The sequence below is a fragment of the Bombus bifarius genome, unplaced genomic scaffold (assembly GCF_011952205.1).
Source record: "Bombus bifarius isolate JDL3187 unplaced genomic scaffold, Bbif_JDL3187 scf7180000008199, whole genome shotgun sequence".
NCBI classification, from domain to species: domain Eukaryota; kingdom Metazoa; phylum Arthropoda; class Insecta; order Hymenoptera; family Apidae; genus Bombus; species Bombus bifarius.
Window position 1 is genome coordinate 2,179,362 of NW_022884505.1, and position 18,537 is coordinate 2,197,898.

General features: G+C 41.0%; 1 protein-coding gene and 1 long non-coding RNA gene across 7 annotated transcripts in view; both read right to left on the minus strand.

Moving 5' to 3' along the window:
- Positions 1 to 18,537, minus strand: part of LOC117210007 (fasciclin-3) — a 343,353-nt gene that overhangs the window by 145,680 nt on the left and 179,136 nt on the right. The gene's annotated exons all lie outside the window — the stretch shown is intronic.
- Positions 17,434 to 18,348, minus strand: LOC117210009. Its single transcript, XR_004488025.1, has 2 exons — positions 17,994 to 18,348; positions 17,434 to 17,909 (listed from the first exon to the last, which is right to left on the minus strand). It is a non-coding gene; the product is annotated as an uncharacterized LOC117210009 (long non-coding RNA).

The window sequence follows — 18,537 nt, forward strand, 5'->3', positions numbered from 1 at the left end:
CTTCCACATCGGTGAACGTCTATGAGAATTATTTTTGCCAACGAAAGAAATGATTTGTTTCGTTTCGTTTAGCGTTTACTTTTGATATTCGATCGTCGTACAGAAAATAAAGCAAACTTTCGGAAATAACCAAGTCGGAGTTCGCGAATATTATATCGAGGAATCAGACGATTGGTTTCTATCGTTATATCGTTTCATCCTCCTTTGATTTATATCTTTCTGTTTGCCTCGTAGCTGTTCCGATCTTGCTCTTTGAAGAGAAATCAGAAGCGTGAAGTTACACATGTTAATAATGATTCTGTCATTCCAGCTGGACTAAAAGTAAACCAAACAACGAGTTAGGGTTGCTGATCTATTTTTACTCGATCTTTACGTAACCAACATATCTATAAATTAATCTCTAAATTTTCTGCGTATAAACATCTTCAAACCCTTGAAAAAAAAGTGCAAAGTGGTACTATTTCACGATCTAAACTGCACATATCAATTTGACTCAATTGGACAAACATGGACAGAAGAAAAACACCAGTTTCATGCGAATTTCGTTCGAAACCCAGACACGCTGTGTCGAACCGTTCAAATTGCAGGGACACATACAGGTGCAGTTAGCCTAGGTGCAGGTTTAAACGAGGATCGTGCGAAATTCGCATTCAACGGTCGCCAAGCAGATGGCGCGTAAACAGAAAAACGAAGCTCTTGCTGCGACTCGTCGCGCGTTTCGCAAACAGGTCGGGAATTTGGCGTCGCTTTTGCAACGGGCAAGTAAACTAATGAAAATGTAATTAATGGCGCAGCGTTCGTCGTCGACGCTGCTCCCTTCTCCGGTCATTTGCATAGATATCATTCTTTTAAACAAACGCGCGAACCCGCGAAATTATTCCTATACAATGGCTAGTCGCGCGAGATACTCCGTTCCTATGATCGAATAATTGGTGCCCTGTTACACACGGCAGCGTATTGTTCGACGAAAATGAACCATTTTATCCTCCTTCCGCGCCCCCATTCAACCCTCCTGATCATGCGTTCGAAACTAAAATCCAATCGACCCTGACAATTGCCGATTAATAATTAAATATTTATACACGTATATATATATATATATTGTCCATGTTAAAAATGTAATCGCAATAAAAAATATTTACACCTCTTCCGAGTCATTCCATGGTATTAAGTCTTCTCGAAGGACAGCTCTATCTTTGAAACGCAGCACACAGTGATGAGAGTTTTCTGAAACAATAACCGATATCCTCGGTGCCGTTCGATATTTATACGGACAATTAAGTCGCTTCTCCGAACGTATCTTCGACGACATTCAAGCGTTGACACAACGTCCTTGTGTTTGTAGTTAAACTACATGCTGCCAGACCATTTCTCTTGAACCGACGAGCAGCTAGTGTGCACAACGGTCCCTTCGAGCGAAGGGTCGAAGGCGGAAGAACCGGAGGTCCTATAAGTTCCGCGTCTTATCGCGAAACGTAAGCCACTTAACGATAGGGCGGGGGAAGGGGGCGAGAGACTGATATGGAAATCGAACGAAGTTATGGCTGTGAACGAAAGCAAGTTTAACAAGGTAAACGTTAACTGTAAAATAGAAAGGAATTAACTTAAAAATAGAAAGGAATTTATTTGGGAGAAAAAACATGACGAGAATGTATACGTGTATAGACATAATAATATATTTCTTTGGACATTTTCTCTTTTACTTCTTTCAATTTCACACTGCGAAGGTAAAAATCTTTTGTACAAAACTTTCAATGTTGCGGAGGTTCGACGTAGAAATAAAAGCAGAGACACGGCTTAAAATCGAATAAAAAGAAAGCGAGATGGGAGCCAGATCTCGAAACGAGGGCGTCAACAGAAGTGGCCATCGACGCGAGCTCTCCGCTTGAAATATTCCCAACGGATGGCAAAGGGATTGCAGTGTCAACGTAAGGGGCGGGTCTCCGTTGGATTCTTACGCGCAGAACCGCGTGCACGTGCACGGCGACGGCTAATTAGTAAAATCAATACGGAAAATCCTGTGTATAAACGGGCAGACTGTGACAACGGGTACCGTTCAACCGACGTTAAATCTAATAAAACGGTATCCTCCGCCGTGTCTCGAAATCCACTCGCGTTAACGATCGCGAGAAACTCGTCCCTCGCGTTCAATGTCCTGTCATTACACGCTTCGAACGTTGTAGTTTCTGACAACTCGGAACGGTGTATATCCTCTGCCAGCGACCAGCTACGCGTTGAAAGTAAAGAAAGAGACGAAACGAATGGAAAAATGAATCTTTCATTGTCACTGGAAATTATCCCGGACCGAAGTATTCCGTTCCCAGCGGGATTTTTGGCTGATTTTTTATTGACTATACCTGGACAGTGGGTTTATTTGAAATTAGTTCGAAATTCGAATCCGATCCCCGTTTGATGAAATTGTAAGTGGAACAACTGTGATGGATCGAAGTACTCTCTTTCTCTTCCGTGACGGACAATCCATGTTAAAAGTGTAGCGTGCTGTTAGTAGAGAATATATGGTGTATTTTGAGATCCATGCAAAGGCCGAGGATTAACAAAAGTAGAATCAGATATCATGCAGAATAAACGAAATACAATGTGAAGCGAAACTATCGTTTATCGACTAAAACAGATGTTTTCGATAGAAATCACTAAACGATAAAGGAAGGAAATTCTTCTCTTAAATAACCATACGTTAAAAAATATCTTTCAATAGGAAAGAAGAAAAGACAATGCAGTTATTAATGTAATAACGTAATTATCAGTACATTAATTGTAGTTGTTACGTTTCATTTTTGCACCCCATGCGCAGGAATATCAGTCGAAAACATCCCGCACGATTAGGGGTAGAATAAAAAGCCTGTTCGATTGTTTTATTTAACCGGCACTGTCGATGGTCATTCATTATTTTATCGGAATTACGAGAGATATCTCGAGCCAGTTCCGAGAGGCGGAAGCACGAAGAAGAGAGAGGAAAGGGTGGCTAGGGGGTTGCAGGTGTACGCTGCGGTGTGCGGTCAGCATTACCCACCCAAGCGCTGTCAGCACCTCCCCTAATCGCCGTTTTTGTCGTCGCACCGACCATTTCTCTTGCTCTAACCTCTTTCGACCCCTTTCGACCCCTTTCGACCCTTACCACCGATCTCCCTTTATTCCCATTCGTGCTCTCTCGGTTTCTCGTATTCGTGTTTATGCTCCAGGAAATTTTCGTTCGTTTCCTTGACCACTGTTTTCCCTACGTGTCCCTTTCTCACACCCCCGTTTCGCTTCAGCTCCTTTAGTCACGCTCTTTTTTCCTTCACGAAGAACGTCTGCGGCGAGAGATCTGGTCTTCGAGCAAGCTGCTTAAGCTCTTCCAAATGGCACCCTTAATAGCTTTTATTCGTAAAAGTATTTGAAAAGGTATTTGGATATTACACCTGGTATTACACCTTCCTTTCGTTCGATTCAATTAATTAATATACTAGAATTTTTTACTGAAAGAACGATCGTCTTTCTATCGTTTCCTCTTAATAATCTAAGAACATTAATATCAGGAAAAATACTTGCGAAAACTAAAAATTTGAATTACCGAACGTATTAAAAGTAATACGATAGGATATCTGCGACAAGTTATCAAATACTTGCCACGTTGTATATTAATATCCTTAATATAGAACGCGGCGAAACCACAGACATTCTCAACCATCTCTTTCTTCGAAATTAAAACAAATCACGGGTCCAATAACCAACCCACGATCTCATCCCTCGGGGCTTTCATCGAATGACAAATGATCTCATCAACTTACGCGCGTCTCTCAAATCCGTGGACCGAGACATCAAAGAAGATTCGCCAGCAACAGTAAACGAGATTACGGAAGGGAAGCAAAAGGGAAGTCGCGAGTTGAACGCCTGCAGTCACGTTCTTCACGAACGACGACGTTTCTTTTTTACTCCGTTTCCTCTTTCGTGCCGAAAGCTTACCTGAAACAGAAAGGAGAAGGAAATATTAATGACGCTCGTAAAAGTTAGCGACAGCGCGGCGTGTCTCGCCACTTGACCTTATAAATCTCTTTGCACCCGCGGGGAAAGCACGATGCCGAGATCAACATCGACGATCCTCGACAACGACGACGAGACGCGACTCAAGGTAAACGGTGTATCGCGTACGGCTATCGCGTCGACGTAACGAATGCATTGTTCTTAATTGCACGTCGTCGAGCTTTACGGGGTGATATTCATCCTTGGCGTCGCGTAACTGCGAATTCGTTCCGGCCGGATGCTAATCGGCACTGTGGCTCGCTTGCGTTTTATGCTTGTCGTATAAACTAAACGACTTCGAGGTTTCTGTCGGTGAATATTAAGGAAAAGATGCTCGGTAATAGAGGGTAATAAGGCGAAGAACAAATTGTACAATGTGAGCTGCGAGGAGGAAGGTTTCTCGACTCTCAGAGAGGGCAAAAGTGTGTAGATGATCTAGTGCATTTCCCTTAGACGACAATTAGTATTTCCATAGTTGAGCATCAGATTTAGAAGCGGTAAAATCTGCCTTTGATTATTTTAACGCGTCATTTAAATAGACTAAGTTAGTTTTTTAAATTTCTAAACGTCTTTATCCACGAAGGCATATATCGTACGATGTGGCTTTCCGAAACACGCAACTTCTGTATATAATAATTGTTTGTGTAACGCATAGTCTAGAAGTTATCGCGTATGTTTAAGTTAAGCTACAACATCCTGCACGATATATAGGGCCAGATCGATAGAAATTCGATTCTAGGATCGCTTGCAAGAACAATCGATACGTTATAAACGTCGGAGCCAACTAAATTGGTCTTACCAAATGTTAACTAGTGCATACCACAAGGTACCGAAGTGAAACTAACTCCACGAGGCTTTAACTGCAGACTTGAAGTTCCAACGCTCAAATTTTGTTACCTACAATTCGCAATTTCTTCGAAAACCGATATAAGCTTAGCATTGAGAATATTAAGTATTATTCAAAAGCCAAGTTTCGAATATTATTCAAAAACATGTGAAGAGCATTTTGACGACCCTTTCTTCGAAGGTCGAAAATTGTCAAATCAGCCAAAGCAACGAATTCGAGTATCAACGATGAGAATCGAGGAAATAGAGCGGTGAATCGAGATAGGGAATGGACCACTTGACGCCCGACTTCCGGTTACCGTAGGAAAGGGCTAGAAAATCGGAAATCGGACGTCCGGCTGGTCCTCGAGAATTAGAGCTCGTCCAAGGAAGGAAGTCTCGGTGAGGACGTGGTCTTGCAATGCAAATCGTCGGACAGAGAGGTTGCACCGCGAAATTGCGGACACCCCTCGGCGATTCCTTCCTCTCGTCTGTCCGAGAATTGCAAATTCGTGCACGAACCAATCGAACGTTAACCCCGGAACCCGGCTCGTGGTTGCTTTCAGACGCAATTATCGATGTTCTCGGTGAAAGTAAATTGTTAATGTCTTCTAGAGAGATGGGCATTGTTCGGTTGCACGTATTTCTGATAAAAATTTAAATTTTCTGTGAACGAAATGGACATGAGAATTACATATGAAACTACAAATTTGAATATTGGCTTTGGTAGCTTGTACAATAATTCTACAGAAAAGATTTAATTCATTTGCAAACGATTCATCAGTCATTGAAATCACTTATCATCGAATAAGCTTATTTGCATATTGATACATATCATGTATCTTAGATTTCTTATTCCTGTACGTTCGTGCACTATTAAAGTTTAATTGGAGCTAGACCTTTTAATAGACGATGGTACGATATTCCTCGGGAATATTTTAAAACAACATATTCGATGAGACCAACGAACTATCGACCTGAAGAAGTCTCGAGGAAATTGCCTCAAATATTGAAGAAGGTACGTGAAGGAACGTTCGAAGTGGATAAGAATTATAAGGAAGACCATTCTCGCTAGCGAAGAGTATCATCTAGCAATTTGACCAGAAAAACATAGAGCTAGTCGTTCCTCTTCGCTATCTTCTGCCTCGGCTCGTTATTAACGCGGTGCACCTTCGTTTTTTCGTAACTCGAAAGCACTTCAACTCGTTCCACCTTTTCCACCCTTTCGAGAACCGAGTGGCGAACATCTGCAACCCTCAAAAAGAGATGGAGGGTTGCCGAGTATTAGCGTGCGTACCACTTTGTGTCTGTTGCCGTTTCCGTTCTTTTGCTTGTTCGTCCTGACGAGGAAAGCCTCGAACGAGTTTCAAGCTACGAGGGGTTTCAACTATTTTCGCTTTCCCTTCTTGTATTTTGATTATAGCCCCGGGCGTTGGTGAATCAAGAGGACTTCGAACGATCGTAATTTCAAGGAAAGGATACAAATAAGAACCGACGCGTCGCTTTGTGCACGAGTACTCGTAGCAGGTGATGCTCTTTGTTTCATTATTAAGAGGTTAATCTTCGTGTCCAGTGGTTCTTTCATTAGTTTCCAATATTTAAGCGACGCGTATATTTATTTTGATTAAGATCTTGATTTTGATCGGTGCATTAATCCTGATTAATGTCGGAAGACATTAATAGAGATTGATAAATATCTTTACCCATATTTCAAAAAGAAGATAAGATAGAGAACAATAATCTCGGTCGGAATCTTCTAAACGGAGCAGCCGGAAATAATTTTCATTCCTTCGTTACAACAAAATTTCTCTTACGTCCTATCCTGGTACCAAATTACGTACCAACTTCCTCGTACATCGCAATTTTCCCTAAATAAGCAATCAAGTTGATCGAACTCGTGCCATTTGACGAGCTCCACCGCAATTTTGCATCGTCGACGTCTAATCGAACGATTTATTTTGCGTGGTAGCACGCGTTTCCACGGGAACTCGATTCCACTTCGATTCACCGTCCAGAAGAGATCACGATGTTTGGCAAAGTTTGTTGGCGGATCGCGATACGTCGTCGAACAGGTCGCGGATGGGACGCGGCAGAGGGCGATCAAGGCCGGCCCGAACGAAATTACACGAGGCCATAAATCTCTGGATATAATGCGGCGAAATAATAATGACAATGGAAACTTTCGACAATAAGCGGCACGAGGGACAATCGTATTGAAAGCAGCGAGGGCGGCTTTCACAATGGCGGTCCGTCTTACGTGGAACTCAGCGAATAATTATTGGCCCGAGACTAACAGCCCGTGAATTTTGCCAAGCGTGTTTCCCACGGACAAAAGTTTTGCGATAGCGTTGTTTAGTGTCTTATTTCGTGGTTGAACGCGCCCTGTTTAAGGGATCGCCATTCACACCCGAAACTTTCGCACTGCCTCTTAACGAATTGCCATTCGGGTCGACAGCTGCTGACGTTATTAGACCTGATAATGAGGCTACTTTCGTCGAGGACGTTTGTGTGTGAAGTAGTTTCCAGGTTCTTTGGATTTCCTATTGCGCTTGCTCCTTTTCGTAGAACGCGGAAACACTAGCGGACATACATTATGTCTTAAAACGGAACACCAAGGGGTTGAAGTTGTAACATCGTTAAAGAGAATTATTACCTTGTGCGGTTAGCTAATTTTCATAAATTCCTGTGAAAATATGTCCACTGAAAATCCATTTGCAATTTTCACCTTATTCGCTATATTTATTTACCATTTATATCGTTCATATATTTTAGTTCACGTTAATATAATTGAAAACGAGAGAGCTTGGTCGAGCAATAGAAATGGAAAATTTAAAGGTACTCGAGACAATGCAACGTGTGGTTCGTTCGTGAAAAATAACAAGCATCGAAAGCATCAGATCCAGCAACCACAAGACTCAATCGAGAGATGTGTCTTGAGTTTGTGTATGGATTTCCCAGTCGGTGTACTAGGGTCGTTAATTCGCGCGGCGCGGAAGAGCGAACGCGTGGCCTCGTTTACGTTTAATTACAATTAAATTAAAACCAGCCGCCGCCTAATCTTTGCTCGTGCGAGCAACGTGCCGCCAGACACATTTAATGATACTCTTTTGTTGCGTCTGGGCACAATGAAAATTGTTCGAAGCACCGGCTTGTACTTCGTTAGAGATTGAAAGTAATATTTCGTGAAATAATGGCCAGCCTGTTAGAGGCCGTCGACTCCTTCTAGGATCCAATTATTATTATCTTTCCCCGCTTCTCTTCCTTTTTTATCACGTCTGACTCTCTTCCTTCATCTTTTACACCTTATCTTACTCCCTTCCTTTCTTCCTCTCACTTTTTTCTCCATCTTTTTTCTTCCATCGTTCGTTCAGCCGTCGGTCACGACGACTGCAATTCAATGGAGGTATTATCTATGCGGGACGGCGGAAAAATATCAATCCTCTTGTTTGTCCGTAACACCGGTCCAGAATCGAACAATGCGGCTCGAAGGCCGATTCAATGCAGATTCAGACGAATTGCATCCGGCCGAGTCGCAGCCGATCGAAGCGACTCTGGATGCTTTCCACCCACGAGGAACCGAGGAATATTTCCTTCGACAGCTTTATTGGCGACCGACGAGCTTCATGGGAATACCGACTGCTCAGCTGCACCGTGGTAACTTCCAAGAACGAATCCATTTTTTTCCTTTCACAGCGATCTTTCGGGGAACACGAATCGATCGGCGAGAGCGCGCCTTTGCTAAATTATCATGCAGACGTCAGAAGTTGTACGGTCAGGTACGATCGAAGTTTCCTCTGGACGAAGCAATTCTTGAAAATGTCGAGCGTAACGTAACGACGGGATATTCTTTATCGGATCGATCATTAAAAGTATGCAATGCTACTTTCAACTTTATTCCGGTGCACACCTATACTCGTCAAATTAAATCGGAATCGACGAGCGTTTAAAGCTTGCGTAGGCAAATCCATTAAAAATATAGGCGAAAATTGACATCGCTATATCACATCCGCTAATAAAACAAAACACAACAGGGAAATTGTTCCTGGCCAAAATTGATCCTGGTGAAAAAAAGGGGAATATTTTTTCATAGGCCGGCTAGGATTTATTTACCTCGATGAGAATCGCAATATTTCTCTACCAATACAATTCGCTGCTAGCAGGAGAAAAAAAAACATCAAATTGATTTGGCATCAAGCGTTTTCGATATTGAATCCGCTCGATTATAATTATCGAATAAACGAATAGTTTAGCCGGGATCGCGAGAAGAGTCCTCGATACGTGTGATACGATGATCGTGAAATTTGCCTGTCGTTCATGGCCGCGAATTGTTGGAAAATCGGCCGAAACAACGGTACCAGCGTTGCCTGCTAGACATTAGACTGCGAACACCACTTAGCGGTTATTATTCCTAGTAATCTCGGTGATTAAAATAAATTTAGTGCCGGGCATTAATTACACCGTATGGGCGTCGCGGTTATTTCCATTGAAGGGCGCTTTACGTGGAGCGTGTTGGTAGTAGGCGCAGCTCATATGCACAAATTCGCCTATAAATTTTCCAAGTAGCGGCCCCGTTTACCCTGCAACTACGTTAAGCTACGTTCACACCTAACGTCTCTTCCGCTTGACGAATTGTACCGACTATTCGTACAATAGAATTCCATTTATCTCAGCATATTCATATGGACAAAGCAGTTTGAATAATTTCCACCATTCCTATATACGATGGTAGTATTCGCAATACTTCCGTTTAAATGATCGAAATTCATGTTTGAACAACCGAATTTATAAATGAATTGTTCTTCGACATATTGATCGTTGGACGAATTTCTGACTTTAGTCGTAGCTGTACCGTTGTATTCGTATTGTATTTATCGTGATTTTATTTGAATTTAGACTGTGTACGGATTATAAGACAATGCAACTTTATAAATATCTTATTGTAAAGAAGGTATAAAAAAAGAATCGGAACCTAGAAAATGAGAACTAAGAAATAATACACGATGGAAGCAGAGACGATTGGGAATAAAGACGAAAGCTGGGAATTTAGAGAGGAGACAAAGCCCCGAAGCGCACGGCACGAGCTGAAGCTTGAAATAAACGACACTTCAACGTCTGGTATTACAGCGAAACAGCGTCGACTTAAAATGTCACTAACGCAGGTTCAAAATGCCTGAAAGCGATGAACACGAGCAGTCAACTCAGAACCAATGTAGACATCAAACGCCGTGGATCTCAAAGCAAACTACGCGATTGTATTTTCAAAATTTGTTTCACCGGAAGGGATACGAACAGAGACAAGTGACTTTCTAAACAAGCAATTCTCATATTAAACTATAAACGAAATACGTATTTTCATTCATACAGAAACTATTATGTAGACAAATTTGCGGCCAAAAAACATTTGCTTCAACGATATTTAGAAATACAAAAAGTCGATATCTAAAAACTAAAATAAAAGGCGTTTTAGCTACGAACTTGTATTCTCGCGAGACGCGTTCATCTTTTGCGCAATTTCATTGCATGGACCAACGTAAACTTTTGCCGATATTTATCTCTTAGTATCAAGAGAAAACAGTGGCACAATAAATGTCAGCTCGTAAAACGGCAGCCTGGATTCCTTCGGACCTAAATTAAGGACGGTTCCCTGTTTTCTATGCACTTTGAGATTCTTGCGTTACTCGACCTTCCAGTATGCATGGTAAAAATTAGAATTGTCATTATTATTACTGTTCTTGTTGTTACTTTCTACTATTATTCTGTATTATCGTTCCTATATCTCGGCAAAAAAGTAAAAATCTTATCTACAGATCATTCGTCTCTCACAGACGCCCGAATTTTTATATCATTTTTATCAGCTCCAACATTTAAGTACCTTCGATAGTAAGACAGTTTCATTAAAAAATTATTGCGATCGGATTGAGAAATTTCCTTCTGTAAATCAGCCATATCGTTTCTCGTATGGTTTACGGACTATTTCCTCTGAAAATCGAGCATATTATCCTGTCGACTCGAGCGGCGTTTCTCTTTGGTGGAACCGCAAACAAACTGCAGCAAATTTTTGAACGTGTAGCCGATGTTTTAAATTTGTCTGCTCTCTGAAACCACGTGAAGTTCTGAATAAATATCGGCAGTTGTTACTTTGTCTCATGACATGTTACTCGAGAATTCGTTTGGGATTCACTTTCTCCCGAATCAACAAGTGTATCAAGCCAGATCGTGAGGATCAAGCTGCAGAGCTAATTTTACGCGCTTTCTTATCGCGGTAGGACGTTTTCCTGCGACGCGTAAAAGATGTGGTAGCCGCGATTCGCAGCACGCGATCGTAAAATTCAGATCGTTTAGGGTCGCCTCGAAATGATTTTTTTCCCCCTCGCCCTTCGACTCGGTTTCACGAGCTACGAGGAAACCTGTCGGCGACGTGAAACTTTTCCCTCGGATATGAATTCCGAGAGGATCGGTGTCGAGCTGTCGCGTATCGCCCGCCGTTTTCCAACTTCACGCCAATATGGCCAACTGCCGACAGTCATTTTGCGCTTATTTGCACACTCCGCCGCGATGTTACCTCGCCTCCGCCTCCCGCGTACCTGGTCGTTCGTGTGCTCGCTCGCTTTGGAAAATGTGCGCCAAGAAAAGACGGCTGCTAGGGTTTCATCCGATTCTTACTCGCGAAATTTACCAGTGAAAAATTCGCGAAATCGTTTCCCAGAAAGAGAAAAGGGAAGGAGAGAGGAAAGTTTCGCATCGAAATACATTTTCGAACGTATACCGAGCAATCATATCTTTGTGAATGGACCATTCGAAAATAATATCTGCGATTATGTGTTCATTCAAGTTGAATCTTCGCCATTCTGTTGATAATTGATCCAGATATGTTTGAAACAAGATCAAAGTATTTTAAATAGATAAACAGTGCAACTACGTTTTTACTGCTCTGTAAGCTAACTCTGTAAATGGGATCTTGCTTCTTTCGATTAACTCTGTCATAGTATTCGGTGAACTTTTCCACGGTACTCGAATTTCATTTTCGTACTACTCGTAAATTATTCTACAGAATAAACAAACTCATGAATGATTAACATGAAACTCTATGAAATCCACGTCTTTTCACTACTATTTAAATGACGAAAGTACGTCTATGATATTATAGTTCTTAAAACCGGAGGCAAACTTCTAATGGGATTTCTAATGAGCTGAACTAGCAGCAAAATTGAAGGACCTGCCCTCGAAGGACTTGAAGCACCAAATAAATGAGGTTCGAAGGAAGCGAGGGAGTTTTCAATATTTCCTGTGGTCACGGTAGAAAGCGGCTTGGTAGGAAACACGGAGGAGAACGCTCGTCGAATGATAAGCTAGCAAGCGACGAGGGAATAAACGATAGTAACACACAACGGGCTAGGTACTAAAAGAATATGAACCCAGCAGCTTATAAGACGGCGAACTTGTATACAGGGTGAACAGCCGTTAAGAAGGTAAAAAAGGAGAAGAAAAGAAAAAGAATGAAAAAAGAAGAGGTGGAGGAGACCGAGCTTGGTAGCTTCTACGGGAAACGAAGCAGCCGCACAAAGAAGCAGGCGGGGCAAACAAGGAGAAGGAAGACGGTGTACTGGTGCACCCTGTAAAATTGAAAATACAAGTCGGAGGGGAGTTTCATTAACAGCAGCAGAGGGTGTCGCGTCGTACGTTGTCAGAACTTGCCAACTTTTAAATTACGTTTCGGCGGAAAACTGGCGCTAAAACTGCGTAGACCGATGATAGATCACCATCCTTCTTCCCTGTTTTATTCTCTGCTTTATTTCCTTCTTCGATATCCTTCTTCGCTTATCTTTTCTTGTCCTTCGAATATTCTATTTTTATAGAATCTTTTCTGAAGATTTTATTCTTCTTAAGTAGCACGTATAATACATCGTTTGGGTCTTTTTCTTTTTCAACATCCGTTGAACGCGAGCTTTCCTCCTCTGCAATACTCTACCACCCTTACTCTACCATACTTTCTCCCTTGGCTCTCCTGTTTCAAGAACTAATATCCTTTCCAAGGATAATACTTCCTTCTATCTTTTCTTCCAGTGTTTTACATGTGTACGTACCATACTTTTCTAAGATTTCTCGTCTTTTATCTTTTTCTTCGATCTCTTTCGCCGTCGAATTATCCTCTTATCGATCGCTTATGGTATAGAGGATTGTGTACGATTCCATAGACAATTCTGTAGGTTGCACTTAAGGGATGATTCGCCATGAGTATTTGGCGAGATTCGTTAATAGCGTAACAAGCTGACACTCTTGTGAAGTTTCACGGACGGTTAAATCGCGGTTACTCTTTACGCCCAAGTTTTAAAGGGATAATTAACAGCTTGTTGACCCAAGGACCGGGTAGCCTAAGTTCTGCTCGGAAGCTGCGCGTAGTAGCTGTTTACGTTGTATTCTGGATGGATTAACTGATTTTCTACGCCAGTCGTTATATGTATATTCCTGTAAGATATTTCAGAAATCAACGAATGCGATATTAAACAGGAATGAAGCATAATCAGCACTGTGAAAATTAAACTTCATTACCAACTTCGTTACCGTTGTGCAGCAGAATTTGTTAATCCTAGTAACTTGCGTCTCGTGATTTCTACAATCTTACTAAAAATATTATTAGCTGAATTTTGCAAGATAGTTCTATCGAATATGTTTGTTATTGATCTGATTATTTTCTCATTCCTGGTGTCTTTCAATATTGTTGAGAACTTGATGTTTCGTTTCATAATGTGATACTTCAACATTTTCAATAGACGTCCCATTGCTTTCTGCTGTGCGATCAATTCCTGAAGAGGGGCTTACATAATGCACCCTCTATAAGAAGAAATAGAAAACCGAAAACTAGAAACGAGATTTTTCTTACTTTCATTACATCGTTGTCGAAACCATTCTTCTATTCTATAATGTGGTGTTTCAGTATCTTCGACGGACGTTTCATTGTCTTCAGGCGTAAAATCAATCCCCGAAAAGGATGCCACATATTACGAGACGCTCTATACAAAAAGAAATAAGAAACCGAAAGAAAAAGCGAGATTTCTCTTACTTTCGTTAAATCACGACGATCGATCGAATAAGCAAATACCAATACGACCACACGAATTCCCACGAAAGAAGAGTGGGAGAACGTTTCGTCTACAAATTTTCCACCATTATTTCTCCATCTCCGTTCGCGATACGGGAGTGGTGCCATTACACAGGGCTCATAAGCGGATCACGCGACCATTTCGTCTGCTTATGAAACTTCATAACGTGAGAGCGTTTCGTCGAACAACTGGACACTACGCGTCTCCCTTACTCCGTTACTCGCTTAACCCTCGCGAGCATAAACTTTTTATCGATGCTGCAAAGCAGCCTGCTTGATATAGGGAGCATCGCAACGTCGGGAAATTTCATTATCAGTACATGCATTTAATGGTGTACAGGAGTAAACTCGGTTCCGGTCGAGACGGGCGTCGATAAATTAATTATCTAACGAGAATGAGCCCCTCGTCGACAGAACGTTGGTTGCCAAACAAAAGAAGAAAAAGAAAAGGAAGCAAGAAATAACCCACTTTGTCGTGCTGTTACGCAATATCGCGAGAAATTGGATTACCCCGTTGCCACGAAGGGCGTGATACTTTCTTGGAATAAACGGTGAGAAAGAAGGCAGATTTTCCGGCGGTTTCCTCGAGAACAGTCTCGCTGATGCTTCTTATAGACTCTAATAAGACGAGTGTAATAAACGGTTGCCATGTCAGGCGTATGTACATTACGGCGGAAAATATCTTGAATTTTGATAGAACCACAAAATGTTACAGAACATCTTTAGGACTAGTACAATTTTTTATACTCATCGTCGACCCGAACGAAACAATTTGGCTAAAAAGCGTCGAGTCATAGTCGGATGCGTGTTCTGAAACTTGCTTTACAATATGGGCAACGTATTTATCCTATCGTTCGATTATATTCGTTCTTGAGTACTTACACGTAAATAAATAACACATTTCGGCCAATAAGACAATTAGGCCGAAGATACGATTGAGTAGAAAGAACGGTGCTACGTAACCATGCTACGTAAATAAGTAGTACAGCTCGATCAGAATTCAGGCAACGATACAATGCGATAGGAACAATGGACGTTCGATTCGATAGAAATGGAATAAAAGCGAGGTTCGATAATGAATAGGAATAAAACTCGAACAGAACATTCATCGAGGACCAGCTCTCGATCGATAATCCAACTTGAGACGAGAATATACATGAGGGAAGAGGACGTGGTTCAATCAAAGTTACCACACACATGTCTAACCACCTGTTTCTAACAGGAAACAAGATTCAATCAGAAACACGGTTCCGTTTTCAGGCACGACTATGTTGAAGATAGTGGTGTTGAGATCGGAAGCTCAAGTCGATGAAAGGCGTGCAGTCCGATGAAAGAAACAGCCCGATCAAACAGAGAGTCCGTGGTTCGAACGGGGAATCTTCTAGGTCAGAGACATGATTTAATCAAGACCGCAACTCGATTATATCCATTTGAAATACTGAATCGACTCGATCGAGCCAACGTGACGCGACGTACAGCCAGTTGTCCGTCGAACAATAGACTGGAGAAAGGTGCCGGTCGATTACCGGCACGTGAAAAATGACGACGAGTTAACCCTGTTGTCGGTGGTCGTCGACCCTATCGAGAAGAAAGATAGAAGCTTGAAAAGATCGGGGAACGTCGTCGTGGCAATTCGTCACGCACGGCGTGATGAGAAAGCGCGGAACACGCCCACGAAACAAGGATTACGAGCACTTGGCTACGCTTCTTTGTTAATGGTTTCATGGTTCAATCGGTGGATCGCGATCGTCCGTAGTAAGAGCGTGGTAACAGCTTTCGTGGCTGTCAACGAGGAGCATTGGAGATGCACGCGATTAAATGTTATTAAAGATGGCAATCTGGAGGCAAGGTGATCGTGGTCGGTCATCCTTGAAACAGGATGTTCAGGATGAAAGAAGGTAATGAACGAGTGAAAGGCGACGCACGGAGAAATGGAAATGTTGCTGGCAGAAACTGTATATCGTATAGAAATCATTTCCGTTTTTCGACAAACAGTCCTCGCAGTATGCAAATAAGTTTACAGACAGCCGTTCTACCCGCTCATAGAAATGAATTTCGAAATTTACCTCGAGATGAAAGTTTCCTCTTCCTCTTTAGTCCCTACTTTACGCTTCCCCTCCGTCTTCCTCTCATTCTCTGCACACGGCATACAGACACACTTTGCACTCTCTCATCGAGCTCAACTTTCCTCTCGAATAAGCCAGAGAGTCCCCCCTGCGGGACAAAATGCATAACTCGCTTATGTTGGTAACGCGAGTTTCCCCCGAGTGGTCATAAAATTGCATATTCATATTATACGTAACTGCCGCTTTTAGCGTGGTAATAAAATGGCGCGAATAAGACATTCCAAATAAGGCACGTAACTAATAAACCGAGTAACAACATCCTGCGGCTGATGTCACAGGCGGAATTCCGTCGAATTACAAAAATGAATGGTCAAGAGTCGACGTCTGTACTGAATTTGTAGCGAATTAAAGTCCAATGGATAATCAAGGTTCGAGAGGAGATAAGTGAAGATGTATTTTCCATGCCAAAATAAGCTCTTCGTCTTTAGAAGATCTATTTCTCTTTATAATATAATCATAAGCAAACTATAGTCTATATAAGCCTACCTAAATTTTATCCGTTTCTTCAATTTTACATTCGTTTAAAAACAGAAGAGAATCATAAACTATATACGTGGAAGCGTTTGTTATCGGTAAATGGAAAACCGTGGATAATCGTGATCTAAGTTGATCATGGATAATCGCGATTCGCTCGATCAAGATCCTACTGTAGTTTATTCTAACTGCGCGTAACACCTTAGACTAATTGTAAGGCTTGTCTTTCCATAGAGAAACGAAGATCTTGGTAGGAATTTCGGTGAAAAGTGACAGTGAGCTGTGATTCGTTCTTAAATTCATTCTGTGATATTCTTTCATCCGTATCCTAATATTTCTATGTAAATATTACAATGCTCGAGCTTATCACGCATATATACAATATATGCCAATAGTCAGGATTATCGCATATGTCACATCGATCATTCGCATACTTGTCAGCGTGATAAATGATTAATTATTGATTGTTAATTATTATTATAAATTGTTAGGTACATGCGAATGTGTATGTGTAAGTGTCAGAGGGCGTCCAGGTCTCAGTTGAGACAAAAGACGATTGGAAACTGTTAGAAGAATCTAGAGGAGTCGGTTGACAACAAACGCGCGTGCAAGAAAGTTATCGAGGTCTTCAGAGTGTAATATATATGTATAGCTATTGTGTGTGAATAAAGTAAACTATTTATACTTCCGAATCCTCTCTATACTTTAACATAAATGATAATAATTAATTTATTGATTTATTTAGTCTGGAATTTTCGTTTTGAGGTTTAGCGCTTTAGTTTATTTTTTAATTGAAATGCAGTTCTTGTCGATAACATTTGTGTCTTTCTAATGGTTTTCGGGAATTTTTTTGCTGCAGGAGAGATAGGAAAAAGGATTTTTCAAAAATTCAAGCAAGATCTATTTTATTAGTAATTATTACTGATTACATATTATTCATTTATAAAATCATTTCTCGTTCTTTTGTTTTCATAAGCAAGTGGAGAAAGAACCGATCATTTATGGCCGCCTATGGTAACATGTATACACCTAATCAACATTCGTGTAAGATAATAAAATTAAATACAGGAAACGAATGATAGAGAACAAACTGCTTAACCTTGATAACATAAAATTGCGGAATAGTCAAGATAAAAGTATCTCTTTTAAAATAAAAATAAAAATAAAATGTGGTATTATGAAAAGACACTTAAATGTCCATAGTTACGCTGTCACTACGATTGTAAATGTAATTATAAATCACCATAGCCGTTTGTATTTTTCTTATTAACGAAACATATAGTGCAAATAGTGCAAATATCATCGTGGCCAATAAATCACTGAAATTCCAAACGTGATCAAATCTTTTGCCAGTTTTCAACAATCTGCGCCAAAAAATATATAATCTTTTGCATTTTCCACTTTTTAATAGTCGTTCAAATTATTATGTGTCTATAGTCACTTCTCACCTAAAGCGAAGCTTTATACATCAAAAGTGGTATTTCCTTCGTTGTCTTCGTTATGATCCGTTCCACAGCAGCAACAACAAATTATTTTTCTGCATTTTATGATGAGGTAAACACATTTTGCGATCACAGCTATAATTACGGCGAATATCTTACTAGCAACTTGTGGGCTGATATATATATCTGGAGGCTTTGTAACAGGAAGTTGTACATTTTGGTAATCAAGTGCATTTCGCAAATCATTTTGTTTTATTTGTTCCTGACGAAGTTTGTCTAATAAATTCCATGATGAAGCATACGGCGCAAAAATGATGCAAATAACAACACTGACCAAATATACGTGATGCATGTTGGGTACTTGAATACAAACTGATCGGACTAACACGCGACTGTAAGCTATTATCGCTGTAATAAGCATGTGTTGAGCGTCGATAACACTTATGGCTGTATATGTGGCATGTGGTCAAGTGTGCGGCAAGAAGATGGAAGTCTGCGTCTGTCAATGCTATTACTAAATAGAAAGCTAGAAAATAATTTGTTAATAAAA